Consider the following 17,267-nt stretch of genomic DNA (forward strand, 5'->3'; position numbering starts at 1 on the left):
TAGGATTACATAGTAGTTGAGAGTGTGTCTGGGTTCAAACCTTGGCTTTGCCTTTTATTGACTGTGTGACCTTGGAGAACTTACTTAACCTTTCTGTGTGTCAGTTTTCTTATCTGTAAATTAGAGAGTTCATAGGGTTGTTGTTGTGAGGCTCTGCTGCTAAGTTGCTTCAGTCGTGTCCGACTCTGTGCGACCCCATAGACGACAGCCCACCAGGCTCCTCCGTCCCTGGAACTCTCCAGGCAAGAAAACTGGAGTGGGTTGCCATTTCCTCCTCCAGTGCATGAAAGTGAAAAGTGAAAGTGAAGTCGCTCAGTCATGTCCGACTCTTAGCGACCCCATGGACTGTAGCCTACCAGGCTCCTCCGTCCATGGGATTTTCCAGGCAAGAGTACTGGAGTGGGGTGCCATTGCCTTCTCCGTGTGAGGCTCTAGTGAGTTAATATATTAAATGACTTAGAAAAGTACTCAGTAAGTGTTTGTTATAATCATCTCAAACCAGCTTTTCCTCTCTTGCTTGTATGCTTATGTGTGTGTGCTCAATTGTGTCTGACTCTCTGTGATTTCATGGACTGTAGCCCACCAGACTTCTGTGTCCATGGGATTTTCCAGGCAAGATTACCAGAGTGGGTTGCCATGTCCTCCACCAGGGGATCTTCCCAACCCAGGGATTGACCCTGCATCTCCTGCATTGGCAGGTAGATTCTTTACCACTAAGTCACCTGGAAAGCCCTTTCCTCTCTTAGTTAATGATATAGTATCTTCCATTCAGTTAATAAACTAAAACTTTTGATTATCTTTAACTCCTATACCAGTCATTAAGGAGCTATACTGATTTTCTACCTCCTAAATCTCTTGAATTAATCCCTTCCTCTGCATCCCACTGTCACCAACACAGGTCACTCACCATCTCTCATCATAGCTTCCTGGTCCTCTGTGTATCCCCAGAAAGATCACTTTCAGGCACAGACCTCATGTTCCTCTCCTTCATAAGAGCCTGCAGTGACTTTCCACTGCCAAGAGGATAACACACAGACTTTCTAGTGTCATGTAAGAGTCCCTTCAAGCCCAGGTACCAAACCTTCTCCCATCTTTTCAGCCTGTCTGGACACCTCCTCTCCCATCCAGGTACAGCCCACTAATGACATGCATCTGCTGAGGTTCCCTAAATGCATCATAACCTTTTCCCTCTTAGACCTTTGCAAATATAGATGCTCTTCCCTGACTCCCACCATCCCATTCTCATGGCTCCAAACCTTGTCTGTGTTTTGTACTTCAGATGTCAGACAGCCCTTACCTAATTCCATCAAAACTCAGTTACACCTTTCAGATTGGCCTCGGTAGTAATTTTGTTGATGGTTTCTGTTATCTTTAAAGGATAAGTCTTATTTGACCTGTGAGGTAAAGTTCTTTACCACGTCATCTGTGAACTGTGTAATTTTGTTCTTTCACGTTTGTCACTTATCCCTCTGTGTGCTGATGTAAATCCGTGGCTGGGGTACCCCTCTGTGAGGTGACTTGGTGGGCTCCCCCACTTCCCTGGCCCTCTCTGCCCCAGGTCTCCCAGCTGTCCAGTCCTGTGTGCATATGTCTGTAACAGTTCTCGTTCCCCTGCATCTTCATTGTTCATGTTCACGTACAGCGCTGCTATTAGACTGTTGCTTTTCTGTAGCCTCGTTCTAGGTGCTTAGCATAGTGATACGTGCAGGGTCTGTTCTCAGTGCTCACTTGGTACATGCATGATGTTTGAACTGATGTGCTCGTCAGCTACCACCTGAATTTCTATCATTCATCCTAGCTTCTCTCTCCTCAGTGTCTTCAGGCTTTGCTGGTATATCTTTAGATCGTTGGTGTAGGACAATCCACTTGTCAGATTTCATTTAAAATTATTAACAACTTTTGGATTGACATTTGTATATCATTTTGCATTTAGTTTCAGTTATATTTAAGGACATTGGGTTTATGTATATTTCTTGGGAAGTACCTCTGTGTCTGTCACATTCGCCTTGTCATCCTGTGCTTTATAATGTTTGCAATTTTGCGTTGGTCTCTTGAGCCAAGTTTTTCCTCTAAAGCCACTAAAAAGTGCTGTTAAAAACATTAGATTCCTGGGACTTCCCTGGTGGCCCAGTGGTTAAGACTCTCTGCTCCCAATGCAGGGGGCATGGATTCCCTCCTTATTCAGGAAACTAAGGTCCCACATGCTACATGGCATGGCCAAAAAATAAATATATACATTTCCATCTAGTCTGGTTTTTGTAGTTCTGAAAAGTGTTTAAAAACTAAAAGTGAAAAAAAAAAAAACTAAACTAAAAGTGAGTGTTTATAGAACTCACAGAATGAAGATAGACTGTTTTCTTTTTAAATTTTTTAAATGGTGTTTTAAAACCTAACTGGTGGCAATGGCCCTGCGGCTCTTTGGAGTCAGGTGTAAACTACAATTCTGTATATTCTTGTGATTTTTAATTTACTTTTCTTAGGACAAAGGACTTGAAGTTTGTTTGAGAGCTGCTTGCTCATTTCTATTTCTTTTAATTGCCCTTTTTCATTTCTAGATCATGCCTCATCTAACAATATTGGTAAAATAGCTGTATTTTATAGAGTTAAATACAGACTTTAGTTAATTGTATAGACCAATTAAAAAAAAATCTTGGCAAAGTTTTTTCAAAAATGCTTCATAAATAATTGGCTAGAGTATAAAAATGTAGCTTCAGCTTCTTTAATTTTAAAATGAAGACATCACTTTTTAAAAAGTGGTAAGATAACATTAAAAATGTTATTGGATTATAGTTGATTTACAATTTTGTGTTAGTTTCAGGTATATAGCAAAATGATTCACTTATACATATATCCACTCTTTTTCAGATTCTTTTCTCATATTGATTATCACAAAATATTGAGTAGAGTTCCCTGTGCTATACAGTAGGTCCTTGTTGGTTATCTCTCTTATATACATAGTAGTATGTGTTTGTTAATCTCAAGTTCCTGATTTATCCTCCCTTCCCCTGCCTTTCCCCATTGGTCACCATGTTTGTTTTCGGTATCTCTAAGTGTGTTTCTGTTTTGTACATAAGTTGATTTTTATCATTTTTAAAAATTAGATTCCACATATGAGTGATATCTTCTCCACTTAGTATAATAATCTCTAGGTCCATCCACGTTGCTACAAATGGCATTATTTTGTTCTTTTTTAATGGTTGAGTAATCCTCTGTTGTATGTATGTACCATATCTTTATTCATTCCTCTGGTGATAGACATTTATGTTACTTCCATGTCCTGGCTACTGTAAATAGTGCTGCACTGAATATAGGGATGCATTTATCTTTTTGAATTATGATTTTTCTCCAGATAGATGCCCAGGAGTGGGATTGCTGGGTCATGTGGTAGCTCTATTTTTAGTTTTTAAGGAACCTCCATACTGTTCTCCGTAGTGGCTGCACCAATTTACATTCCCACCAACAGTGTAGCAGGGTTCCTTTTTCTCCACACTCTCTCCAGCATTTATTGTTTGTAGATTTTTTTTTTTTTGATAATGACCATTCTGATTGGTGTGAGATGATAACTCACTGTAGTTTTGATTTGTATTTCTCTGATAATTAGTGATGTTGAGCACCTTTTTATGTGCTTTTTGGCCATGTGTATGAAGGTCAGGTAGAGAAGGAAATGGAAACCCACTCCAGTATCCTTGCCTAGAAACTCCTGTGGACAGAGGAGCCTGGTGGGCTGCTGTCCATGGGGTAGCAGAGAGTCGGACACGACCGAAGCGCCTTAGCATGCATGCATGTATTGGAGAAGGAAATGGCAACCCACTCCAACCCATTCTTGGCTGGAGAATCCCAGGGACAGGGACAGAGTCATACACGACTGAAGCAACTTAGCAGCAGCAGCATGAAGGTTAGGGGCTTCTCTGGTGGCTTAGCAGTAAAAGATCTGCCTGCAGTGTAGGAGATGCAGGAGCCATGGGTTTGATCCCTGGACTGGGAAGATCCCCTTGTGAAGGAAATGGGAACCTCTCCAGTATTCTTGCCTGGAAAATCCCATGGACAGAGGAGCCTGGCAGGCTACAGTCTATGGGGTCGCAAAGAGTTGGATATGACTGAGCAACTAAACCACCACATGAAGATCACAGTTTTTGACTAGCAGAGGGAGATGACAGATTGGGTGGGGTCTAGTGCATACCAAGAGAGATATGATAAGGCAAGAAAGATGAGGAACCTGTTTCATATTCACTGTCACAGTCATTTCTCCAAGTATCTGGGGAATACATTGACTTTTTTTTTTTTTTTTAAGCTATAACCTTCTGGTGAGTCACACAGTTGTGTGTGTGGGAGGAAATGAGGTGGGACGAGAGGAGAGTATGGATGAGGGTCTTTGGATCTTTTAGCTTGTCTATTCTGTCCTGTTCTACACTGTAGAGTGCTTGCCTCCCAGGGAATCTCAGCTTTAATGTACTGTTCAGTACTGCAGATTACTTCAAGAACTTGTCCATTTCCAGACACCAAACCTTTTGTATTCTTTCTCTCAGAACTCACCTCCCCCATATCTAGATTAGGTGTTAATCTCATGTGCTCCTTTTATTATGCTGGCCATAGGTACTAACCATGCTTGGAGTCTTGCTTCAGTGGTCAATATTGTCCGTTAGATGGTAAATTCGGTGGGGGGACGCAGATGCTGTATCTGTCTTATTTGCATTTCTATCACCTTGCACAGTGATGGGTGTGGGCACTCAAGTGTTAAATGAATGAACAAAACAAACATGTGATCACCTCTAACTAAGACAGAACCTGTCCAGTCTTTTGTAGACATATAACTTTCCTTTGATGCAGCATTCCACAAACTAGATTTTTTCCTCCTGCTTTAAACAAAAGAGAATAGCTACATTTTCCCCTTTGTCTTCAGATTGTACATATTAGATGATCATCATGGCTGGTCTGGTTTAGGTTTGGAACCAAGGTTTTGAGGCATGGACTGTCTCCTTTGGCTGATTGTGCTGAATTACAAAATATATATAAGCTTCACTTTTTATCTCTCTTAAGATGCTTACCATTTTTTAAATTTGTTACCCTCAATGCTTAGTGTTATAATAGGGTGTGTGTGTGCTTGAACCCCAGTACTTAAAAGTCTAACATAGTATTGAAAAGAAAATTCAAAATCTAGCTAATGATTTTCTGATGTTACTCTAGGTAATAAAAGACTATTTCAGTTGAAAAACTTTCTGTGATAATTATTTCTGTCTCTAAGTGACTGCATCTTGAGTAACCTTTTTTCTTTTGGCCCCAAACTAGAGCAACTTATGTAAAATGTGATTTGTTATATTTGAAGGTTGGTTTTGAGTAAATCATCTCAATTGCATGGAACTTAATAGACAATTCATTTTTTATTCATCCAAATATTTATTAATGACTCTGAGAATTATAGCGTCCTTTCCTCAAGAAAGGACGTGGAAGAAGCAATGACTTTGAAAGAGAAGTCCTGGGTACAGGTTATCAATAAGAAGAAGTTAGAGTTAGAGAGAAACTAAAAGTAAAGAAAAATAAAGATCAAAGGCAGAATAATTGTAAAAGCTTGTAAATTAACAAATTAAAGGAGAAAAAAATCACTTATTTTTCTCAATAGATTTAGAAACAAAATTTGATAAAATTGATGTACATCCATAATACTCATTCTTAGAAAATGAGAAATAGGTGGAGTACTTCCTTATCCTGATAAGAGTGTCTACCAAAAACCTACAGCAAATGTTACTCTTAACAGTGAAACATTAGAATCAGGATGTTTATTCAGTACTTTTGGAGGTCCTAACTAGCACAGTAAAACAAGGAATATAAATAAAATGTATAAAGATTAGAAAAGAAAAAAAGATGTATTTATTTTCAGCTATGTATAACAAATCATTAGAATAATGTAACTAAGTAATAAATAGATGGTAATATAGATGTAAGTATATATATTTAAAAGATATCACTTATAATAGTAACAAAAATATAAAGCACCAGTAAGTCTAAAAATGTACAAGATCTTTATGAAGGGAATTTACTTTGACATTTGTAAAGGCATTAAAGAAGCATAAATAAATGTAGAGATTATACATATACATGGATAGAAAGATTCAATATCATGAATATGTAAGTCTTCTCAGTTTGATCCATAGATTTAACATACTCACGTTCTGAGGAAGTTAGATGGAAGTGTGAAAGGTCAAGAATGTCTGCAGTGAGGCAGCGGGACCTGGTCCTCTCAGGTATAAAAAATAAATACAAAGCTGCGTTATAAAGTCACGGTAGCTAAGGCCTTATAACATTGGCCCATGGGTAAAATGACCGAAAGGACAGAAGAGCGAATCCTGAAACAGATCTGCCCTGATATAGTGACTCACTAGGAAAAGAGTAATTTTTCTTGATAAATGGTACTATGATAATTAGGTGTCTTTCAGGGAAAATTAGTTAAATTGCATTCCTACATGCACCTTAAAAATTACCACTGGATTGAAGACAAATGTAAAAGGTAAAATATTTTGAAAAATAATGTAGAAGAATATCTTTATCACTTTAGGTAAAGAAGGATTTCTTAGCTGTATTTTTGTTTTGTTTTTGGTCACATCGCGAGGTACGCAGAACTTCCCTGATCAGGGATCCAACCTGCACCCCCTAAAGTGGAAGTGTGGAACCTTAATCACTGGACCATGAGGGAAGTCCATGGGTTTGTTTTATATAAAGAAAACTATGTATAAAAGATTGATAGGTATGACTACTTGAAGACTGAGCTATTGAAAAGGAGAAAGGACAAACAACTAGGTCCTACTGTATAGCACAGGGAACTATATAGTCAATATCCAGAGATGAACCAAAATGGAAAGAATATTTAAAAAAATATATATATATAGAGAGAGAGAGGGAGGGAGAGAGAGTGTTCCTGGTGGCTCGGTGATGGAGAACCCACTGCCGATGTAGGAGTCGTGGGTTCAATCCCTGGCTCAGGAAGATCTGTAGTAGGAATGGCAACCCACTCTAGTACTCTTGCCTGGGAAATCCCATGGATAGAAAGATCTTGGCAGGCTACAGTCCATGGGGCTGAAAAAGAGTCACATACAACTTAGCGACTAAGCAACAACTACACACACACACACGCGCGCACACACACACACACACACACACACACTCTGCTAGTGGTAAAGAACCTGCCTGCCAATGCAGGAGACATAAGAGAGGTGGGTTTGATTCCTGGGTTGGGAAGATCCCCTGGAGAAGGAAATAGCAACCCACTCCAGTATTCTTACCTGGGAAATCCCATGGACAGAGAAGCCTGGTTGGCTACAGTCCATGGGGTCACAGAGGGTAGGACACGACTGAAGTGACTTAGCGTACACACACACACACACACACACACATATATATGTATATATATAATAACTGTGACTTTACTGTACAGAAATTTACACAACATTGCAAATCCAACTATATTTCAATTAAAAAACGTGAAAAGACAAACCACAAATAGGAGGAAGATATTTGCAACCATTGTAACTGTCAAAGGACAAGTACCTAGAACATTCTTCTCAAAAGAATTTCTGCATGTTGATAAGAAAAAGACAACCCAATAGAAAAAAAAGGAAAGGACATGAGTATGCTTTTCCATAAGAAGAAACTGAATGGCCAACAAACTTAAAAAAAAAAGAAAAAGAAAAAAAGAAAAGAAATTGAATTGCTCAACCACATTAACAGTCAAAGAAATGGCAATTTAGATTACAATGTGGTACTATTTTGAGAAGTCTGACAATAAACAGCTGATGTTGGTGAAGATGTGAAGTTGGGAGTGGAAAACAGCTGTGGCCGTTGAGTTGCTCAGTCATGTCCGACTCTTTGTGACCCCATGGACAGTAGCCAGCCAGGCTCCTCTGTCCATGGGATTTTTCCAGGCAAGATTACTGGAGTGGGTTGCCATTTCCTTCTCCAGGGAATCTTCCTGACCCAGGGATCATACCCATGGCTCCTGCATTGCAGGCAGATTCTTTACCACTTAGCTACTGGAGAAGCCCCCAGTTTGGCATTGTCTTGTATTATTGAACATATACATACCAGTGTCCCAGGAATGTCATTCTTTGGTACCCATCCTTCTCCTTTGGTATGTTCTGAATTGGTTCAGATGTCAGTTCAGTTCAGTTCAGTTGCTCAGTTGTGTCAGACTCTTTGTGACCCCATGGACTGCAGCATGCCAGGCCTCCCTGTCCATCACCAACTCCCAGAGTTTAGCTCAAACTCATGTCCATTGAGTTGGTGATGCCATCCAACCATCTCATCCTCTGTCGTCCCCTTCTCCTCCCTCCTTCAATCTTTCCCAGCATTAGGGTCTTTTCACATGAGTCAGTTCTTCGCATCAGGTGGCCAAAGTATTGGAGTTTCAGCTTCAGCATCAGTCCTTCCAATGAATATTCAGGACTGATTTCATTTAGGATGGACTGCTTGGATCTCCTTGCAGTCTAAGGGACTCTCAAGAGTCTTCTCCAACACCACAGTTCCAAAGAATCATTCTTTGGCAGTCAGCTTTCTTTGTAGTCCAACTCTCACATCCATACATGACCACTGGGTGACATCTTGCTTCCTGATGATCTTGTTTCATGTGTCTTTTGTGGAAAATGAGTTCATTTTGTTTCCTTATCCTGATTGCTAGCTTCTTGAGGAAAGTGGTGAGATCGCATATTTCTCCTGTGCCATTTGTAGTTGCCAACACAGTACTGGGCATGTAGAAATTACTTATCAAATACTGTTAAGTAGAATGCAAATGTGACTTAATTTACCAAAAAAAAGCAGCTGTCAGTGGTGCTCTAAGACATGTTTTGAGTCATTCCTGAACGTAATCAGCAGGGAACAGAGGGAAACGGAGGAGGGATGAAGCTGTCAGAGAAAGTCAGATGGTGGGCACAATTAGCAATGGAGTGGCAGCCGGCCTGTTGTCAGACCAGTGGTGAGGGGCGGAGGGGAAGCCGCACACAAGAAGACAGTCCAGGCAACACAAAAGTTTACTGTGGAGGTGAGGGGTGGGCGAGGAGTACTCAGAAGTAGCCTAACACCTGTCCAGGTTAATGAAGATAGAGCACTCAGATACATTGAGAAAACGTTGATTATAGGAATATCCAGACCTTAATATGGCTTTGGAGGACTGATTTTTAGGGTGAGATTTGAATGCGTAGAGAAGCATTTGGCTTAGTTTGTGATCATTCTGTTAATTACTGAGGCCGTGAGAAAAGGATCATAAGTAAAGGAGGTTGTTGCTGGTGACACAACTTCGCTCCCCTTCTCTCTACTGTGGCGGTCAGTAGGGTCTCAGTCCCGAGCCCTGATGTTCAGAGTGAAGGGAACTCAAATGACTGCACGCGTCCTCCGTGCCCAGAGATGTGTTGTGATGCCCAGTGCCGTGGCTGTTCTGGTACTGCTCCATTTCACTTTCTTTTTTTCACATTGCCCTGAAAGTTAGTGAGGTGCTTTAGAAATTCCAGTACTTTGACAGCTAAACTGTATTTCCAATTCTGCCTTTTCCCAAAAGGGTCATAAAAATCCACTGACAGACCACATGCTCCAGATTTTGGGTTGGAAAGTCACACTGCATCTCCCAAGTTAACAATCATTTTGCATCTGAACCAGATGTGAAGCCTCTTGCATTAGAATACACGCGGTAAATGTCCGGTTTCCTCAGAGAAACCTACACATTTTCTTTTGTGAAGTTCTGTCTCCTACAGAGATCAAGATCAAGAGCTTTTAGAGGAGAAGTAACAGAACTTTAGTCTGTTCTTTTCTGTGTCAGAAATGTTCAGTTTAGAACTATTTTATAAGAGCTAAATCTATATGTATCTCAACTGCTTAGAGGTACCAGTACTTAAGGGAAATTATTTCAAATAAAAAATTGTAATTTCTATGCAGAATAATTTTCTTTATCATGTTCTATCTAAAATGTAAATATGGGAAAGCTTTTCTTGAACATTTGCATATAAGCTTTTAAGGTGATACTCATTTCTAGGAAAATTTCAGTATCATTGTTAGGAGTTTTGGTTTATTTTCAGTGTTTGATAGCTATATAGCAATTGTATTTTTCTGTGATGTACAAATAAATAGGAAAGTTCCAAATTAAAATGATATCAGTGACAACATCGTTATTTTAATGGAAAGATAATTCCTGGGGTCAAAACGCTCAACTTACTAACTTTTGCAATCAAATTTGTTGGTATGTGAGGGCTAGTTCAGTTCAGTTGCTCTGTTGTGTCCGACTCTTTGTGACCCCATGGACTGCACTATGCCAGGCTTCCCTGTCCATCACCAACTCCCAGAGCCTATTCAAACTCATGTATATCGCGTCGGTGATGCCAACCAATCATCTCATCCTCTGTCATCCCCTTCTCCTCCCGCCTTCAATCTTTCCAGCATCAGGGTCTTTTCAAATGAGTTGGTTCTTCACATCAGGTGGCCTAAGTATTGGAGTTTCAGCTTCAGCATCAGTGCTTCCAATGAACATCCAGGACTGATCTCCTTTAGGATGGACTGGTTGGATCTCCTTGCAGTCCAAGGGACTCTCAAGAGTCTTCTCCAACACCACAGTTCAAAAGCATCAATTCTTTGACCGTCAGCTTTCTTTGTAGTCCAACTCTCACATCCATACATGACTACTGGAAAAACTATAGCTTTGACTAGATGGACCTTTGTTGATAAAGTAATGTCTCTGCTTTTTAATATGCTATCTAGGTTAGTCACAGCTTTTCTTCCAAGGAGCAAGAGTCTTTTAATTTCATGACTGCCTTCACCATCTGCAGTGATTTTGGATCCTGAAAAAATAAAAGTCATCACTGTTTCCACTGTTTCCCTATGTATTTGCCATGAAGTGATGGGACCGGATGCCATGATCTTAGTTTTCTGAATATTGAGTTTTGAGCCAACTTTTTCACTCTCCTCTTTCACTTTCATCAAGAGGCTCTTTAGTTCTTCTTCGCTTTCTGCCGTAAGGGTGGTGTCATCTGCATATCTGAGGTTATTGATATTTCTCCCAGCAATCTTGATTCCAGCTTGTGCTTCATCCAGCCCAGCATTTCACATGATGTAGTCTGCATATAAGTTAAACAAGCAGGGTGACAATATACATCCTTGACGTACTACTTTCCCAATTTGGAACCAGTTTGTTGTTCCATGTCCAGTTCTGTTGCTTCTTGACCTCCATACAGATTTCTCAAGAGGCAGATCAGGTGGTCTGGTATTCCCATCTCTCTGATTCTTTACCAAATGAGCCACAAGGGAAGCCCATATGAGGGCTAACTTTATACTTTCAACAAGTGGGCTTATTAAAGCATGATTATAGAATTATGAGAATGATTTTCATGTGTAGCTTATAAAACCTTTTTTACTACTTTGAAGTCACCTCTTTCATATATAGATTCTCATTTTATCCTCATTAAGATGAAGTACAGTGTTAAATGCTTCTTCAGTTTCCTCCAAACCCTCAAAGTTTCTAAAGTTGTTGCTTGTCAATCTGTTATTCATGCACAAATACTTACATCCTCATGGTGTTCCTTTCATGTGTTTTATGCTCCTCTTGTCTGTAATTTTCTTTCCCCTCTTGGCTTGTTCTCTTGCTGATTCATATTTCCTTGCTAACACAGAATTTTTATTTTGCCTTAGCATACCTATATTGAGGTCTCTTTATTCACTCTTTTTTTTTTTAATAAGGCCCTGTAGATTCATTCTGAGTGACCATCTTGCTCACTGACTTTGGCCCCTATATTCTTAGTCCCCTCCCTTCAAATGTCTTTTTAATAGGTGCATTCAGAAAATAGAACTTGGAACTTCCCTTGTGGCCCAGTGGTTATAACTCCAAGCTTCCAAAACGGGGCATAGGTTCGAGGTGGGAACTAACACATGCTACGCGATGTGGCAAAAAAGAAAATAGGAGCTTGGTTCCCATAGGTGTCCTTACTACCTGGTTGATGACATAGACAGGTATAGGTTTGGGAACCAAGTTCTAACCTGAATGCTTGAGCTTTCCATTTGTGCAGGGCAGGAACCTGCTCGGGTCGATCAGGGAGGCTTGGAAATTGCATGGGTTAAGCAGGAGGGAGCAAATAGGTGGAATAATTTCCTTAACTTAGGTAAGAATCTCTCTGGCTTTTGTTAAAGTAACTACTACCTGGGTCTTTTCTAAGTATTGTTCCTGATGAGCTAAGTGATCTTCCCAGTGTTAATGGGTAGGTGTCCTCCTGAATTCCTCGAATTCATAAGCCACCTCTCCCCCCTTTGTGATCTACTTCTTACTTTGTTGGTGTTCAACTTTGGCGTGATTCTGTCTACCTGTCTGGGACCTCCATTTGTATTTACCCCTTCTGACCTGAAGTTGGTTCTGTGCCACCTTCATATAAGGTTGCCTTCTTGGGTAGGGAACACTAGGGGTTGCTCTGCTCCTATCTTACCTGTGCCCTTTCCTCCTCTCCTGGAACCTTCCGATGTTTCTAAGTAGCAGTCCTTGCATGTGTAGCATTCCTCATGATACAGCCATTAGCTGGGGCAAGGGGTCCTGTGGAGAAAATACAATACTAGTAATTCCTTCTGAATTTATGGAAAAAGTCAAGTTAGTGGAGAGGATCTTAAGTTTTTCTCCCGTCTGCTCTGTTAGTCTCTGCTGTACTTTAATACAAAGTGGCTTATGATACAGCGCAAAATAATATATTCTCAGTTATTTTGCTGTATCATATAGTAAGTTTGCTATATCATTTCATTTTGTTCTTCAAAGCATATCTTGACTTCTGAGGGTTCTGCCCAAGCTTAGGTTGTTGAGTACATCAAGAATAATATGGCTGTACTTTGCAATGCCCTTTAGGAAAAAAATCAACAGTGTAGCTGGTTATAAACATCCTTCCAGTAGTTCCATTTTGCAAGTACACTGGTTTTCTGTCTCAAGGAGGATGCTACTGCTTGGTTCATCTCTGGCCAGTTTGGTCTAGATTTTCCCTGGACTATTCCGCCTTAGATCCACAGCTCTCCTTTCCCTTTGAGTGACTCAATGATCATTGTTTTCAAGACTCTTTCCTTATTCTCTGAAGCTCCAGGTAGCCCTTCTTGGAATTCTTACCAGGGTCTTTCAATACATTCCAGATTTTCGCTCCCAGATAAGACGAGTCCTAAGGTTGTGGTTAAGTGAGCAAGATTTGAGAGATGGCATCGTGAGGAGATGTTGAATGAAAAAGCCTAGCAGACCTTGTAATGAGCTGTCAGTCTGAGGTGTTTAGGGAGAAAGAAAGTGTTGGGTACAAAGTTGAAGGCAAATGAGATGATTCAGAGCCATTTGAGGTTGAGCTTTCCAGACTGGTTTTCCACATGTGTACAGTGGAGCTCATGTTAGGACCTTCACTTCTTTTACCAGAGTGGTTCTAAATTCACCTGTTTTATATGTTAGAGTGCCAGGTAAGATTTCATTTGAAGAAACTTGCCAAAGAAAGTTTGCAACCAGCTGGACAAGAGCAGTTTTCTGAGGGAGTGAAGGATCTGCGGCAGCGATGTTAGATAGTTTTTCTGAGCCTGAGTGCCAGAGCATCCAGCTGGCTGTGAAGACACTGACCTGCTATGGACAAAAAGTAACCCAAACTTAAAACTGCCCTAAGTCAGACAAGAAGCTCTCCAAACATAAAATCATCTCTGTAGTGATCTGTAATAAAATGTTAGAATGCAACATACTGTGTTCGTTCCTTATTGCTCAATTGACTGTCCTAACAGGAAAAAAGCCACTGTGTGCTGAACAGACATGCCTGAGCCTTGCTGTCACTTACTGAGTGTGGCTCACTCATACTTTCTTAAGTACTCTCACAAGAGTGGACATGTGAATTCACTCCAGATTTTTAAAAATGAAAGAAAATAAGGAAAGACTAGTATGCATTACAACCTTCTCAATACAACCTTCTCAATTAATGACACATTTACAAGAATACCAAATACTATGTAGTATTTGGAATAGTATCTGGAATTCTTTCATAAATGTACCATTAATTGAGAGGGTTGTAATGTGCACTAGTCTAGCAAATAACTTTGCCAGGCAGTGTCAGTGAGCAGTTTGGAGATCTCTGAGTGTGGATTATAACTGATTTGTCTGTAGATTTTTATTCCAGTTAAAAAAATAATAATAAAGAGGAAAAAGGGCATTTGAATAAGAGTTTATAGACTCTTAAAGCACCTCCATGGATCACAGAAGACTTGAGATCCCACAGACTTGAGGCCTCTCATAAGGGCTGCAGTGCCTTGTTCTTTTATGATGTGTTATTTTCATCTCCTTTAAGACATTGTCTTGTGCTTAATTTTCTAAAATAAGATGCATTATTTCCTTGGAACCTAACAGGTGAAGTAGGAAAACATAAACAAGGGTATATCAGATTGAAAAATGCAACTAACTAGCTTGAACTAGCACACATCTAATTCTGCATTCAACAAACAGGGAATACAGATTATTTTCATACTTAACAACCACCCCCCCAATTTGATATTAAGCAGACCACATTTACTGACTCAAAGATAATAAAATGAGAAGACAACAACAAAAATCACAAAAAAGCCAACAGTGATCTGACAGGCTGATTTAGAAATAGGCTGGATGACTGCAAGTACTTCTGTCCTCTTTTGCATAAGTAAACTCAAGGCACACCCTAGTCTATACACAGCTGTTGATAGAAATGCAAACAGTCCCTTGCTAAGACTGCGTACTGAATAGGTGGAACTGGGCAAGACTTCTTGAGAATCAACAAGAAGTATATCCCACTGGACCTGGGCCATAGGTGAGTTTCTTTTTTTTTTTTTTCTTTTGATTTAGCTGTTAAAGAATATGCTATGTAGGGAGCAGCTAAATATGTGTTGTAAATATATTAACAGAGCGAGAGTGGATCTGACGGGGACTAGAAAGACCTGTAACTGGCTGTTTAGAGCTTATTGACCCCAAACGAGAGAGGCTAAGAATCCTAGTACTGTTGTCTGGTGCTGCTAAAACATCAGGAAATAGTTTGATTTTTTTTTTTTTCTGAGTCTATTTTACTGTTTTTAAAAGAACTAAGTTAACATATGGTAGAATATTTACAGACAATAGTGTTTTAAACTCATGATCAACTTGTGTCTGTATGCTATATTTTCATCAATATATGATAAAACCCAAGCTGGCACCATGAAGAAGCACTTGGGTTTCAGAAATGGCCCTGTTCCCAGACTTAGCTGGAGGAAAACTCCTTCCCTTATTGGAAAAGCAGACGTCCCTGAAGACAGAGTAGCGCATGAAGGAAGGTCCAATACCTTAAAATTGAGGTAGCCGCTCACCGTTATAAGGAGAGCACCAGTATTCAATGACTGGCGTTGTTGGTGTAAGGTCAGTTTTTGCTCGCACAAGCTGAAGTTTAGGACGATTACCTGGAGATGAGGGACAGGAAAGCCAGAAAAGGAGAGAGGCCAGAGGGGTCATGACTCACGAGAATGAATAGAAGTGGGACTGTTAGAACCCAACAGGAGGGAATCACAGGGTGGATAGGAGACTATGAAAAAGAAAACCACCTGTGAAGAGATGATGTGCTTTCATAAGCCAGCCTGCATCTGAGAAGCATATCCCTGGGGTAGAGAACAGCTGTGCTCTGATGTGGTCAGCACAGGCAAGGCTATGGGGTTGGCAGAATGATGGAGAAGTAAAGACATACCCAGTGCATCTTAGTGACCTTTATGAGTATCTGTGTACCATACCAATGCTTCACCTCAATAGGGTGTGTGTAATAGGAGCCCTCACCATTCACAGTTCCTGAAAGTATGCAGTTACATACAGTGTGTGTGTGCTCAGTTGTGTCCAACTCTTTGTGACCCCATGGACTGTAGCCCACCAGACTCTTCTGTTCTTGGAATTTTCCAGGCAAGAATACTGGAGTGGATTGCCATTTCCTCCTCCAGGGGATCTTCCGACCCAGGGATTGAATCCGCATCTCCTGCCTTGGCAGGTGGATTCTTTACCACTGAGCCACTGGGGCACAGTGCATCTCATCACAGAAAAGATGAGGTACAGTCTGTGCCCTTTGATTAAGAAGTCAGAGAAATGTTACAGTACACTGTAAAAAATCACATTTAGAAAACAACAGTGACGATGATGTCCTAGTATGCAAATGACTGAGTCTAGAAAGGCAGGGCGGTGGTATACTCTGGACATAGTTTCTCTACAGGGTGAATAAATATAGAACTTTTGTCATAGTTTTTTAAAAAGGCAATGATGAAGAAACCCTCTCTTCCCCAGCTACTGACAACTCAGGGATATTTACCCTGTTGTTTTTATTGTTTGGACAGTCGTCTTCAACAGGTCTGGATTCTTTTAATTCACAATTTTTTTTCATCCTAAAATTTTCTTGGAGTGAAAGAAGCATCGTTGCTCCATCACAAAGTGAGGTGATTCTCTTCTTGATTGGGTGTATTTCCTCTGAGAAATTAGCATCTTCCTCTTGTTACCTCACATGAAAAGCTTTGAGGCAGGGGAGATGCACATGGACAGCCAGGTTGTGTTGGCCAAAGGCCTTCCAACCCTCCCACATTCCAGGAGGACCAGACTTGGCAGAATCCTCAACTCTGTTTCTCAGTCATAAATGGAAGGGTATTCTCTGTTTTGCAACCTTGGAAATGCATTCTTCAGTTTCAGGTCTTTCAAGTGCTACTTCATTTGTAATCCTTCCAGTCCTGGCTTTGGTAGCAGCATGCTCACTCCTCATATTTCCGTCTTTGAGTCTTGGTCCTGGGAGTTTGGCATCACTCTGGCATAGCCAACAACTCTTCACTTCTACCTCTTCAAAACTTAATAGCAGAATTTCCTCTATGAATCAGTTAGTCTTGCAGATATACTGCCTTCCAGGTAGCTTAGGTCTTTTCATACTGTTCATGGGGTTCTCAAGGCAAGAATACTGAAGTGGTTTGCCATTCCCTTCTCCAATCCTGAATACTCATTGGAAGGACTGATGCTTAAGCTGAAACTCCAATACTTTGGCCACCTGATGCAAAGAACTGACTCATTTGAAACGACCCTGGTGCTGGGAAAGATCGAAGGCAGGAGGAGAAGGGGACGACAGAGGATGAGATGGTTGGATGGCATCACCGACTCAGTGGACATGAGTTTGAGTAAACTCTGGGAGTTGGTGATGGACAGGGAAGCCTGGTGTGCTGCAGTCCATGGGGTTGCAAAGAGTCGGACATGACTGAGCGACTGAAACGAACCAAGCTTAGGTCACTCCTCCTTTTCTATTTTC

At 40.6% G+C, this 17,267-nt stretch overlaps 1 protein-coding gene across 21 annotated transcripts in view; it reads left to right on the forward strand.

The window, feature by feature from the left end:
• RAB27A (RAB27A, member RAS oncogene family) overlaps window positions 1-17,267 on the forward strand; it is an 82,585-nt gene that overhangs the window by 33,427 nt on the left and 31,891 nt on the right. Inside the window, exon 1 of one of the 21 annotated variants that reach the window (XM_081510276.1) lies at window positions 15,896-16,039. The exons of the other annotated variants lie outside the window; for them this stretch is intronic. The gene's annotated coding sequence lies outside the window, so the exon portion shown is untranslated. Of the gene's footprint in view, window positions 1-15,895; window positions 16,040-17,267 lie in introns of those variants that run through there. 21 annotated transcript variants of the gene reach the window in all.

The sequence above is a fragment of the Giraffa tippelskirchi genome, chromosome 7, assembly GCF_054371585.1.
Source record: "Giraffa tippelskirchi isolate mGirTip1 chromosome 7, T2T-mGirTip1v1.2.pri, whole genome shotgun sequence".
NCBI lineage: Eukaryota > Metazoa > Chordata > Mammalia > Artiodactyla > Giraffidae > Giraffa > Giraffa tippelskirchi.